Here is a 12,849-nt window from a genome sequence, read left to right as displayed (position 1 = left end):
AGCTCTTTTGGACCCCTTATATACCCATCGTATTAAGTGAACCCCAATATCTCTTATGGATGTTAAAGAAAATATAATGGCGGTAACCCAGTGTTTTCGCACCCGACGAGTAGCTGCCTGCTGCGGTGGCAGGCGGCTACCTGCCATGTTTTGGGTCACAGTGGCTGTGTGTGCCATCACCAAGCCGCAGCGGCACACCCCAGCAACGGTCCGGACACGCCTGCGTTGTCCGGACCACCTACCAACGGCGTTCTAAAGCTGCTGGCACGCCCCCTCCTGCCCCGCGACTGCCTCTGCCCATCAATTAGGCCTTGTACACTGGCCAGGAGCTGACTAACTCAGAATTTTGTATCAAGTGCATTGTAGTCATGTACAGCACAGGGTCGGAGGACCAAACACAGAGAGAGTGAGAGGGAAGGTCTGCATGCAAATACTAGTAAAAAAAAAAGGAAACGGCATACTAATTTTTAACAAATAATAATCCTAAAATCATAATTCCTCATGGCCATTTACTGAACTATGAAAAAATAGGATTTTAAATTACCTTCCGGTAAATCCTTTTCTCGTACTCCGTAGAGGATGCTGGGGTCCACATTAGTACGATGGGGTATAGATGGGTCCACCAGGAGCCATTGGCACTTTAAGAGTTTGAGAGTGTGGGCTGGCTCCTTCCTCTATGCCCCTCCTACCAGACTCAGTTTCGAAAATGTGCCCGAGGAGACGGACATCTTTGAGAGAAGGATTATACACATATAGTGGCGAGATTCACACCAGCTCACACATACAAGGCACATCAAGCTAACGAGCTTGAAAAACCTTCAGCCACAGCTGAAACATTACTTACCTAGTAATAATGCAGTACATAACAACAAAGTTGTACTGAACCAGATAACAACTGCAGGAAAACGAAGCGTTGGGCGGGCGCCCAGCATCCTCTACTGACTACGAGAAAAGGATTTACCGGTAGGTAATTAAAATCCTATTTTCTCTTACGTCCTAGAGGATGCTGGGTCCACATTAGTACCATGGAGATGTATCAAAGCTCCCAGAACGGGAGGGAGAGCACGAAGGCTCCTGCAAAACTGATTGATGATCTGAAGTTCAATCAGAGGCGAAAGTATCGAACTTGTAGAACTTTGCAAACATGTTCGACCCAGACCAAGTTGCTGATCGGCAAAACTGTAATGCCGAGACACCCAGAGCAGCCGCCCAGGAAGACCCCACCTTACGAGTCGAGTGGGCCTTAACAGACTTAGGACATGACAATCCCGCCGTAGAATACGCATGCTGAATAGTGAACCTGATCCAGCGAGAGATAGTCTGCTTAGAAGCAGGACACCCAATTTTCTTGGGATCATATAGGACAAAAGGAGAGGCCGATTTTCTGTGACGAGCAGTCCTCTTCACATAGATCTTCAGAGCCCTTACCACATCTAAGGACTTAGACGAAATTGAGGAGTCAGTAGCAACTGGCACCATAATAGGTTGGTTGAAATGCCAACACAACCTTCGAAAGAAACTGCTGACGTGTCCGGAGCTCAGCTCTATCTTCCTGGAAGATCAAGTAGGGGATCTTACAAGACAAAGCCCCCAACTCCGACACACATCTAGCAGAAGCTAAGGCCAACAAAGTGACAGCCTTCCACGTAAGAAACTTGACCTCCACCTCTTGCAAAGGCTCAAACCAGTCAGACTGGAGAAACTGCAACAACACGTTAAGATCCCATGGCGCCGTAGGCGGTACAAAGGGAAGCTGGATGTGCAGAACTCCCTCCAAAAAGGTCTGAACCTCAGGGAGGGCAGCCAATTGTTTCTGGAAGAAAATGGATAGGGCCGAAATCTGGACCTTCACAGATCCCAACCTCAGGCCTATAACCACACCTGCTTGCAGGAAGAAAAGAAACGTCCCAGTTGAAACTCCACCGTAGGAAACCTCTTGGACTCGCACCAAGACACATATTTTTTCCAAATACGATGGTAATGTTTAGACGTTACTCCTTTCCTAGCCTGTATCAGGGTAGGAATAATTTTGTTTGGAATGCCCTTCCGAGCTAGTATCAGGCGTTCAACCTCCATGCCGTCAAACGTAGCCATGGTAAGTCCTGATAGGTGAACGGCCCCTGCTGCAGTAGGTCCTCTCGAAGAGGAAGGGGCCTCAGCTCTTCTTGTAGTAGATCCAGAAGGTCTGCGTACCAAGCCCTTCTCGGCCAGTCTGGAGCAATGAGGATCGCTTGAACCCGTTCTCCTTATGAGCTTTAGGATTCTTGGGATGAGTGGGAGTGGTGGAAACACGTACACCGACTGGAACACCTATGGAAACACCAGGGCGTCCACTGCCACTGCCTGTGGGTCCCTCGACCTGGAACAATAACGCCGAAGCTTCTTGTTGAGACGAGATGCCATCATGTCTATTTGGGGTAATCCCCGAAGGTCTGTTATGTCTTTGAACAACTCCGGATAGACACCCCACTCCCCCGGATGGAGTTCATGTCTGCTGAGGAAGTCTGCTTCCCAGTTGTCTACTCCCAGAATGAAGATTGCCGACAGCGCCAACGCGTGTTTTTCTGCCCAAAAGGAGGATTCTGGTTACCTCCGCCATGGCAGCTCTGCTCTTCATTCCGCCCTGTCGGTTTATGTAAGCCACTATTGTTACTTTGTCCGAATGCACTTGAATGGCCCGATTTCTTAGAAGATGGGCCGCCTGAAGTAGACCGTTGTATACGGCTCTTAGTTCCAGAATGTTGATCGGAAGGCAGACTTCCAGAATTGACCACCTTCCTTGGAGGGTCTCCCCTTGAGTGACTGCGCCCCAGCCCCGGAGGCTTGCATCCGTGGTTAGAAGGATCCAGTCCTGAATCCCAAACCCGCGGCACTCCAGAAGGTGAGGTAGTTGGAGCCACCAGAGGAGCGAAATCCTGGCCTTTGGCGACAGACTAATTCTCAGGTGCATGTGCAGATGAGATCCTGACCACTTGTCCAGGAGATCCAGCTGGAAGGACCGAGCATGAAACCTTCCGTATTCGAGAGCCTCGTAAGAGGCCACCATCTTTCCCAGAAGGCGAATGCATTGATGAACCAACACCCGGACTGGCTTCAGGACATCCCGGACCATTGTTTGTATCAAAAAACGCTTTTTCCAGTGGAAGAAGAAATACCCTCTGTACTTCCGTACCGAGGATCATCCCCAAAAAGGACAAACTCCTGCTAGGTTCCAAGTGTGATTTTGGAAGGTTCAGAATCCAACCATGGACACTGAGAAGAAGATCGGTCGTGAGAGCAATGGACCACAATAGTTTCTCCCTGGACGATGCCTTTATCAGCAGATCGTCCAGATATGGAATGATGTTCACCCCCTGTCTGCGAAGGAGAACCATCATCTCTGCCATCACCTTGGTGAATACCCTCAGTGCCGTTGAGAGGCCAAATGGCAGGGCTTGGAACTGGAAATTACAGTGCAACAAGGCAAAGCAGAGATACGCCTGATGTGGCAGCCAGATCGGAATGTGGAGGTACGCATCCTTGATGTCCAGGGATACCAGGAATTCCCCCTCTTCCAGACTTGATATCACCGCTCTTAGAGACTTCATTTTGAACTTGAACTCCTTCAGAAAGAGGTTTAGTGACTTTGGGTTCAGAATGGGCCTGCCCGAACCATCCAGTTTCGGTACCACGAAAAGGTTCGAATAGTAACCCTTGTTGTGCATATGAAGTGGTATGGGCACAATGACTTGTGACTCCACCAACTTCTGGACGGCGGCTTGTAGGACCGTCCTGTCTGACAGCAGAGCTGGTAAACCTGATTTGAAAAATCGGTGAGGGGGGAGATGTTGAAACTCCAGCCTGTACCCCTGGGACACAATATCTTGCACCCAGGGATCCAGGCCAGACGACACCCAGACTACACTGAATTGCCTGAGTCTCGCTCCCTCCGGCCCCACCTCCAGGACCAGCAGTCCACCGTCATGCGGAGGACTTTGGTGTACCTGAAATAGGTTTCTGTTCCTGGGAACCTGCCGTAGCGGGTCTCTTGGACTTGGGCCTACCTCCCCGAAAAGTGGTGTTGGACGGCCAGGCCTTTCTGGGCTTCGTAGTCCGAAAGGGCTGTGATGAAGGTGAAGAAAACGGTTTCTTCGGAGCAGGAGCAGCTGAGGGAAGAAAGGGAGACTTACCCGCTGTAGCCGTGGAAATCCATGCATCTAGCGCTTCCCCAAAGAAAGCCTGACCTGTATACGGTAGGGACTCCACACTTTTCCTGGATTCTGTGTCGGCAGACCATTGACGTAGCCACAGTCCTTGCCACGCTGAGACCGACATGGAAGAAATTCCTGCAGCCATGGAACCCAGATCTTTCATGGATTTCACCAGAAATCCCGCTGAATCCTGAATGTTGCGCAAAAATAAGCCAACATCATCCTTATCCATAGTGTCCAAATCTTCAAGTAGGGTGCCAGACCACTTTACTATAGCTTTGGAAATCCAAGCACTGGCAATAGTGGGACGCAGTATAGCCCCTGGAGCCGTGTACATGGATTTGAGCGTATTATCAATCTTATGATCAGCCGGCTCTTTCAAGGCAGTAGATCCCGGAACAGGCAACACCACCTTTTTTTGAAAGTCTGGATACTGACGCGTCAACAATAGGTGGCTTTTCCCATTTTTTCCTATCCTCAACAGGAAAAAGAAATGCCACCTGAACCCTCTTAGGGATCTGGAATTTTTTCTCAGGGTTTTCCCAAGACTTTTCAAAAAATAGGATTTTAATACCTACCGGTAAATCCTTTTCTCTTAGTCTGTAGAGGATGCTGGGATCACATCAGGAAACATGGAGTATAGACGGGATCCGCAGGAGACATGGGCACTTTAAAACTTTCAAAGGGTATGAACTGGCTCCTCCCTCTATGCCCCTCCACCAGACTCCAGTTATAGGAACTGTGCCCAGGGAGACAGACACTTAGAGGAAAAGGATTTATTGTTAAACTTAGGTGAGATACATACCAGCTCACACCTCAAGCACGCCGTACAACATGGCATTCAACATAATGCAAGTCAACGGCATGAACGTCGTCAGCAACAGGCTGCCTAAAAACGTAACACAACATGTGTTGAAACGTAACAAAAAATTGCAGATACAGTACGCACTGGGAATGGCGCCCAGCATCCTCTACGGACTAAGAGAAAAGGATTTATCGGTAGGTATTAAAATCCTATTTTCTCATACGTCCTAGAGGATGCTGGGGTCACATCAAGAACCATGGGGTTATACCAAAGCTCTAGAACGGGCGGGAGAGTGCGGATGACTCTGCAGCACCGATTGACCAAACATGAGGTCCTCATCAGCCAGGGTATCAAACTTGTAGAAATTCGCAAAGGTGTTTGAACCCGACCAAGTAGCCGCCCGGCAAAGTTGTAATGCCGAGACCCCCCGGGCAGCCGCCCAGGACAAGCCCACCTTTCTGGTAAAATGGGCCTTCACCGATTTCGGTAACGGCAATCCAGCCGTAGAATGAGCATGCTGAATCGTATGACAGATTCAGCGCGCAATAGTCTGCTTGGAAGCAGGAGATCCAATCTTGTTGTGAGCATACAGGACAAACAGAGCCTCCGTTTTCCTAAACCGAGCCGTTCTGGCGACATAAATTTTCAAAGCTCTGACTTCATCGAGAAACTTCGATTCCAGCAAGGCGTCAGTAGCCACTGGCACCACAATAGGTTAGTTCTAGTGGAACGACGAAACCACTTTCGGCAGAAATTGCTGACGAGTCCTCAACTCTGCTGTATCTTCATGGAAGATCAAATAAGGGCTCTTGTGAGACAAGGCCGCTAATTCAGACACCCGCCTTGCGGATGCCAAGGCCAACAGCATGACCACTTTCCAAGTGAGGAATTTCAACTCTACCTTCTGTAAAGGTTCACACCAATGAGATTGAAGGAATTGCAACACCACGTTAAGATCCCACGGTGCCACTGGGAGCTCAAAGGGAGGTTGGATGTGCAACACGCCTTTCACAAAAGTCTGAACTTCTGGAAGGGAGGCCAATTGTTTTTGGAAGAAAACCGATAAGGCTGAAATTAGTACTTTAAGCCCAACTTTAGGCCCGCATCCACACCGTAGGAGCCTCCTGGATTCACACCAAGACACGTATTTTCTCCAAATACAGTGGTAATGTTTAGACGTTAATCCTTTCCTGGCCTGCATAAGAGTGGGGATGACTTCCTTGGGAATACCCTTTCGGGCTAGGACGGCGTTCAACCGCCAATCCATCAAACGAAGTTGCGTTAAGTCTTGGAACACGCACGGCCCCTGCTGTAACAGATCATCCCTCAGAGGAAGAGGTCAGGGATCTCCTATAAGTAATTCCTGAAGATCTGTATACCAAGCCCTCCTTGGCCAGTCTGGAACAATGAGGATCACTTGAACCTTTGTTCTTCTTATGATCTTTATTACTTTTGGAACGAGTGGAAGCGGAGGAAACACATATACCGACTGAAACACACACGGTATCACTAGGGCGTCCACTGCTATTGCTTGAGGGTCTCTCGACCTGGAACAATATCTCTGAAGTTTCTTGTTGAGGCGAGACGCTATCATGTCTATTTGAGGAATTCCCTAAAGACTTGTCACTTCTGCAAAGACCTCTTGATGAAGACCCCACTCTCCTGGATGGCGATCGTGTCTGCTGAGGAAGTCTGCTTCCCAGTTGTCCACTCCTGGAATGAAGATCGCTGACAGAGCGCTTGTATGCCTTTCCGCCCAGGGGAGAACCTTTGTGGCCTCTGCCATTGCCGCTCTGCTCTTTGTTCCGCCCTGGCGGTGTATGTACGCTACTGCTGTTATGTTGTCCAACTGAATCAAGACGGGCCGATTGCAAAGAAGATGTTCCGCTTGCAAAAGGCCGTTGTAAATGGCCCTTAACTCCAGAACGTTTATGTGTAGACAAATTTCCTGGCTTGACCATCTTCCCTGGAAGCTTTCACCCTGTGTGACTGCCCCCCAGCCTCGGAGACTCTTATCCGTGGTCACCAAGATCCAGTCCTGGATCCCGAACCTGCGTCCCTCTAGGAGGTGAGAGCTGTGCAGCCACCACAGGAGTAGGATTCTGGTCTTGGAAGACAGGATTATCCTTCGGTGCATGTGCAGATGGGACCCGGACCACTTGTCCAACAGTTCCCACTGAAACACTCTGGCATGGAATCTGCCAAACTGAATGGCCTCGTAGGCCGCCACCATCTTCCCCAGCAACCGAGTGCATTGATGGATCGATACTTTTGCTGGTTTCAGAATTTGTTTGACCAGGTTATGAATTTCCAGAGTCTTTTCCACTGGAAGAAAAAAAACTCTCTGTAATTCTGTGTCCAGAATCATTCCCAAAAGCGACAGCCGTCTCGTCGGAACCAACTGTGATTTTGGCAAGTTTAGGAGCCAACCAAGTTGCTGCAGAACTGTCAGGGAGAGCGTAATGTTCTGCAGTAATTGGTCCCTGGATCTCGCCTTTATCAGGAGATCGTCCAAGTACGGGATAATTGTGACTCCTTGCTTGCGCAGGAAAACCATCATTTCGGCCATTACTTTGGTGAAAATCCTTGGAGCCGTGGACAGACCAAACGGCAACGTCTGAAATTGGTAATGACAATCCTGAACTGCAAACCTCAGGTAAGCCTGATGTGGAGGATAAATGGGAACATGTAAGTAGGCATCCTTTATGTCTACCGACACCATAAAATCCCCCTCCTCCAGACTGGAGATCACTGCCCGGAGAGATTCCATCTTGAATTTTCTTAGGTAGAAATTTAGGGATTTGAGGTTCAGGATTGGTCTTACTGAGCCGTCTCGCTTCGGGACCACGAACAGCCTCGAATAAATGCCTTCTCCCTGTTGCGACGGGGGAACCCTGACAATGACTTGATTGGGACACAATTTTTGTATTGCAGTGCATACCACCTCCCTGTCCGGAAGAGAAGCTGGTAAGGCCGATTTGAAAAATCGGTGAGGGGAAACGTCTTGAAACTCCAAGGGACCCCTGGGACACTATTTGTAAAACCCATGGGTCCAGGGCCGAACGAGCCCAGAACTGACTGAAGAGCTTTAGACGTGCCCCCACCGGTGCGGACTCCCGCAGAGGAGCCCCAGCGTCATGCGGTGGATTTGGCAGAAGCCGGGGAGGATTTCTGCTCCTGGGAACCGACCATGGCCGGTGATAGTTTACCTTTTCCCTTTCCTCTAGTAGCAAGGAAGGAAGACCCTCTGCCTTTTCTGTATTTATTGGGCCGAAAGGACTGCATCGGATAGTGGTGTGCTTTCTTTTGTGGTGCAGGCACATTAGGTAAAAATGATGACTTACCCGCGGTAGCCGTAGAAACCAAATCAGCGAGGCCCTCACCAAACAATACACCCCCTTTATACGGTAGAGACTCCATAGCTTTCTTACAGTCAGCATCAGCATTCCATTAATGAATCCACAATGCTCTCCTAGCTGAGACTGCCATGTCATTGGCCTTTGATCCCAAGAGGCCAATATCCCTCGCAGCTTCCTTTAGGTAGACTGCAGCGTCCCTGATATAACCTAGTGTCAAAAGAATGCTATCCCTATCCAGGGTATCTATTTCAGATGACAAGTTATCTGGCCATTTTTCGATAGCGCTACTCACCCACGCAGATGCAATGGCTGGTCTTAGTAGCGTACCCGTGGTGACATAAATGGATTTCAATGTATTTTCCTGCCTACGATCCGCAGGATCCTTTAGGGCTGCCGTGTCAGGGGACAGAAGAGCCATCTTTTTGGACAGCCGTGATAGAGCTTTGTCCACAATGGGGGGTGACTCCCATTTTTCCCTATCCCCAGAGGGAAACGGATACGCCACTGGAATCCTTTTGCGAATCTGAAACTTTGTCAGGATTTTCACAAACCTTTTCACAAAGCGTGTTCAGTTCATGAGAGGGAGGAAACGTTACCTCAGGTTTCTTTCCTTTATACATACAGACCCTAGTATCAGGAAAAGTAGGGTCCTCAGTGATATGTAATACGTCTTTTATTGCCACAATCATGTAGTGAATGCTCTTTGCCAGTTTTGGATCTAATCTGGCATCACTATAGTCGACACTTGAGTCAGTGTCCGTGTCGGTATCCGTGTCTGCCAGCTGGGCAAATGTACATTTTTTGTGACCCCGAGGGGTTCTGGACTTGTAACAACACATCCTCTATGGATTTCTTCCATGCCTGGTTCTGAGACTCAGATTTATCCAATCTCTTATTTATCAGAGCCACATTAGCATTCAATCAGGTGTCAGCGGTGACGACAGGGTCACTCCCCCAGCCATTTGTGTCCCTAACATAGTCTCCTCATGGGAAGAGCCTTCAGCCTCAGACATGCCGACACACGTGCACCCAACACACACAGACACACTGGGCCTATAGGGGACAGACCCACAATAAAGCCTGTCAGAGAGACACAGAGGAAGTTCGCCAGCTCACAACCCAGCGCTTAAACCCGGTTCTGAAACAGTTACAGAATGTCCCAGACCTGCAGCGCTTTAATAATAACTTATATTGCACCAAAAATCACTGTGCCCCCCCCCCTGCCCCCCGTTTTGCACCGTTACTTGTACAGCAGTGTGAGGAAGGACCAGCGACTCTGCAGCTTCTGTGAAGAGAAAATGGCGCTGATGTGAGCTGTGAGGACTAAGCCCCGCCCCCATAATGGCGCGCTTCAGCCCCGCTATTTTTCAAAATCTTTATACTGGCGGGGGTTTGGATAGTGGCTTGGCACCATGTCCCTTTTTGCCAGTCACTTTTTTAGAGGTGTATATGCTGCCCAGGGCGCCCCCACCCCCACCCCCTCCACACTGTAGTGCCGCTGAGTGTGGGAGCATGGCGCGCAGCACTCCCGCTGTGTGCGGTACCTCTGAAGCCATCACTGAAGTCTCCTGTCTTCTACTCACCTGTCTTCTGACTTCTGGCTCTGTAAAGGGGGTGACGGCCAGCTCTGGATACGAGCATCTAGGCGTACCTAGCGATCAGACTAATGGTGTCCTGTAGCCAAAGAAGCAGAGCCTTTAAACTCACAGAAGTAGGTCTGACTTCTCTCCCCTAAGTCCCACGAAGCAGGGAGACTGTTGCCAGCAGTTCTCCCTGAAAATAAAAAACCTAACAAAGTATTTTCAGAGAAACTCAGTAGAGCTCCTCAGAGTGCATCCAGTCTGCCTGGGCACAAGTCTAAAACTGGAGTCTGGAGGAGGGGCATAGAGGGGGGAGCCAGTTCAAACCTTTGAAAGTTTTAAAGTGCCCATGTCTCCTGCGGATCCCGTCTATACACCATGGTTCTTGATGTGACCCCAGCATCTTCTAGGACGTATGAGAAATAGCATTTAATTATTTTGACGCAGGGAAGGTTAGCGAGGCTTTCTTATTCTCAGTGAAGTAAGCCTCCTCAACCCGCTCAGGTGGTGTATCATTAATATTCAACACATCCCTAATGGCCTCTATCATCAACTGCACCCATTTTGCAAGAGATGCTGTCCCCCATCATCACCGTCAGAATCTGTATCGGTGTCATTCTGCATAATTTGTGCTAAAGGACGCTTATGGGAGTACATAGCAGGGGGATCTGAGGTACCAGAACTGGGCAAGAATGCCATAGTCTGCAGCACCTGGGTAGCAGATTCATTTTGTGCAACCCTCTGTGAAATCTGAGAAATCATATTTTTGATAGAGGATAACCATTCCGGCTCCCTTGCTGGAATCTGTGCTAAATCAGTGCAATCCTGATTACATGGAATGGGATCATCTTGAGAGGCCAAATCCTCTGCAGCATATGACACAGAGTCCCTGGACATTGCTATTGGTGACCACAAATACTCCATACACACAGGGGATACAGACAGAGTTTCTCCCCAAGAATGACAAGAGAGACACAGAGATTGGAGCCAACCCACACACAGCGCTTTTATACATAAAAGGGAGACCCCTTATGAGTGCTGACTGTGTACCTTAATAGGTTACACAGCCGTTTTGCAGCCTTCCCCTCCCACAACCCCCTGGTACCGTGAGACAGCTGGAGATTGCTGTGGAGGGACTTGCTTCTTTCCTGGACAGCGCTATGCAGGCAGGAAAATGGCGCTGAACGCTCCTGGGTCCGCTCTGAGACGCTCCGCCCGCAAAATGGCGCTGTCTTTCCGCTCTTCATAGGATTATACTGGCCTGAAGATTGATGCTGGCTGAGATCCGGGGACCCCGACAGGCTGTGTGACCAGTGTAGGCGCTAGCTCAGGGCACCCCTCACAGCGGCGCACTATGTACCGCTGAGCCTCCGGAGCGCAGTTAATACTGCACTCCTACCCTGATGCCGCCATCTTCACACCGCCCCCCCCCCCCCCCCCCCGCTTGCTAGGGGGTCGGTTTCTCACTCGCCACAATCTTCAGCTCTGCAAGGGGGTGGTGGCATGCTGCTGGGGCGAGCAGTCCCCTGTGAGGGGAACGATCTATCCCCTCTGGAGCTCAGTGTCCAGTCAGCGGAAACAGTAGCTCTGACCCTCGCTGCAGGGAGGCTGTTGCCAGCAGCCTCCCTGTAAAACAATAAACTCTAAAAAATAACTTTTACTAAGGATGGAGAGCTCCCCTAGCTGTGACAGACTCCTCCTGGGACATTTTCTAAACTGAGTCTGGTAGGAGGGGCATAGAGGGAAGAGCCAGCCCACACACTCAAACTCTTAAAGTGCCAATGGCTCCTGGTGGACCCGTCTACACCCCATGGTACTAATGTGGACCCCAGCATCCTCTAGGACGTAAGAGAAATATCAAACTTGTGTGTAGCCCATACATGCCTGCTCTCCCGGAATGGCCAGGTCAGCAGCTCCCAAAACATCAGGTGGTGCTGCTGCCATCTAGCAAAGTGGGCAAGCCTCCCAGATCCTGTCTCCACCAGACGCTTCCTCCCTCCACCTTTGAGTGAGCGGTCCGGCGGGGAAACTGGGTTGATGATGTGATCGGTGTCATCGTATTCCTGCTCCCCCGCCGCCTACCCCTTTAAAGTGCTGGTACTCTGGGTATTGTAGAGCGGGGCCACAATGATGCGATCGAACATTTACGCCCAGCATCACACACCTTGGATGATGCCACGCCCTTTCTTGCACTAACTTGGCTATCCCAGGCAGAAAGTTGGTAAGTATGGTGTTACATAACATAGGTGGAACAAGTGGAGTCTCTGCACTCTCTTGTCATTCCTATGCAGCCGCCTTGCAGTTTAACAGGTATAATAAAGTAAGACTACATTAGTTGTTGCTGGGCTTTACAAATGCAGGACCCTATGTAATATCAATTACACTTCTCCCTAGCACTAATTCTGATTTGTAAGTAAAGGGAACAAAATAAAAATAAAATTAGTAACTGCCCGTGGCCAAAACCATGTTGCACTGCGGGTGGGGCAGTATTAACATGTGCAGAGATATTTAGATTTGGGTGGGGTGTGTCCAAACTGAAATCTAAAATGCAGTGTAAAAATAAAGCTTTCTATCATTTGTTGGGTATATGCCAAAGCAGCCAGTATTTATCCTGCACAGAAACAATATAAACATATTTGCTCCCTTCGCATTGCAATATGGTTTTAGATACACAGGGGCAGATGTATCATCCTGGAGAAGGAATAAGGAAGTGATAATTGCAAGGTGATAAAATGCACCAGCCAATCAGCTCCAATATGTAAATTGACAGGAGCTGACTGGCTGGTGCGTTTATCACCTTGCACTTATCACTGGTTTATCACTTCCTTGTGCATGCTCCAGGTTAATATATATGACCCACAAGAGTTACTTGTTTTTGGTTTGTTTTTTGCTTTCCTTCCAAATAAGAATAAGGC

The 12,849-nt window shown here is 49.3% G+C and overlaps 1 protein-coding gene across 4 annotated transcripts in view; it reads right to left on the bottom strand.

The window, feature by feature from the left end:
- CPVL (carboxypeptidase vitellogenic like) overlaps positions 1 to 12,849 on the bottom strand; it is a 392,151-nt gene that overhangs the window by 279,318 nt on the left and 99,984 nt on the right. The gene's annotated exons all lie outside the window — the stretch shown is intronic.

The sequence above is a fragment of the Pseudophryne corroboree genome, chromosome 5, assembly GCF_028390025.1.
Source record: "Pseudophryne corroboree isolate aPseCor3 chromosome 5, aPseCor3.hap2, whole genome shotgun sequence".
In the NCBI taxonomy this organism is placed as follows: Eukaryota; Metazoa; Chordata; class Amphibia; order Anura; family Myobatrachidae; genus Pseudophryne; species Pseudophryne corroboree.
This window is presented reverse-complemented; position numbering and strand designations above follow the sequence as displayed.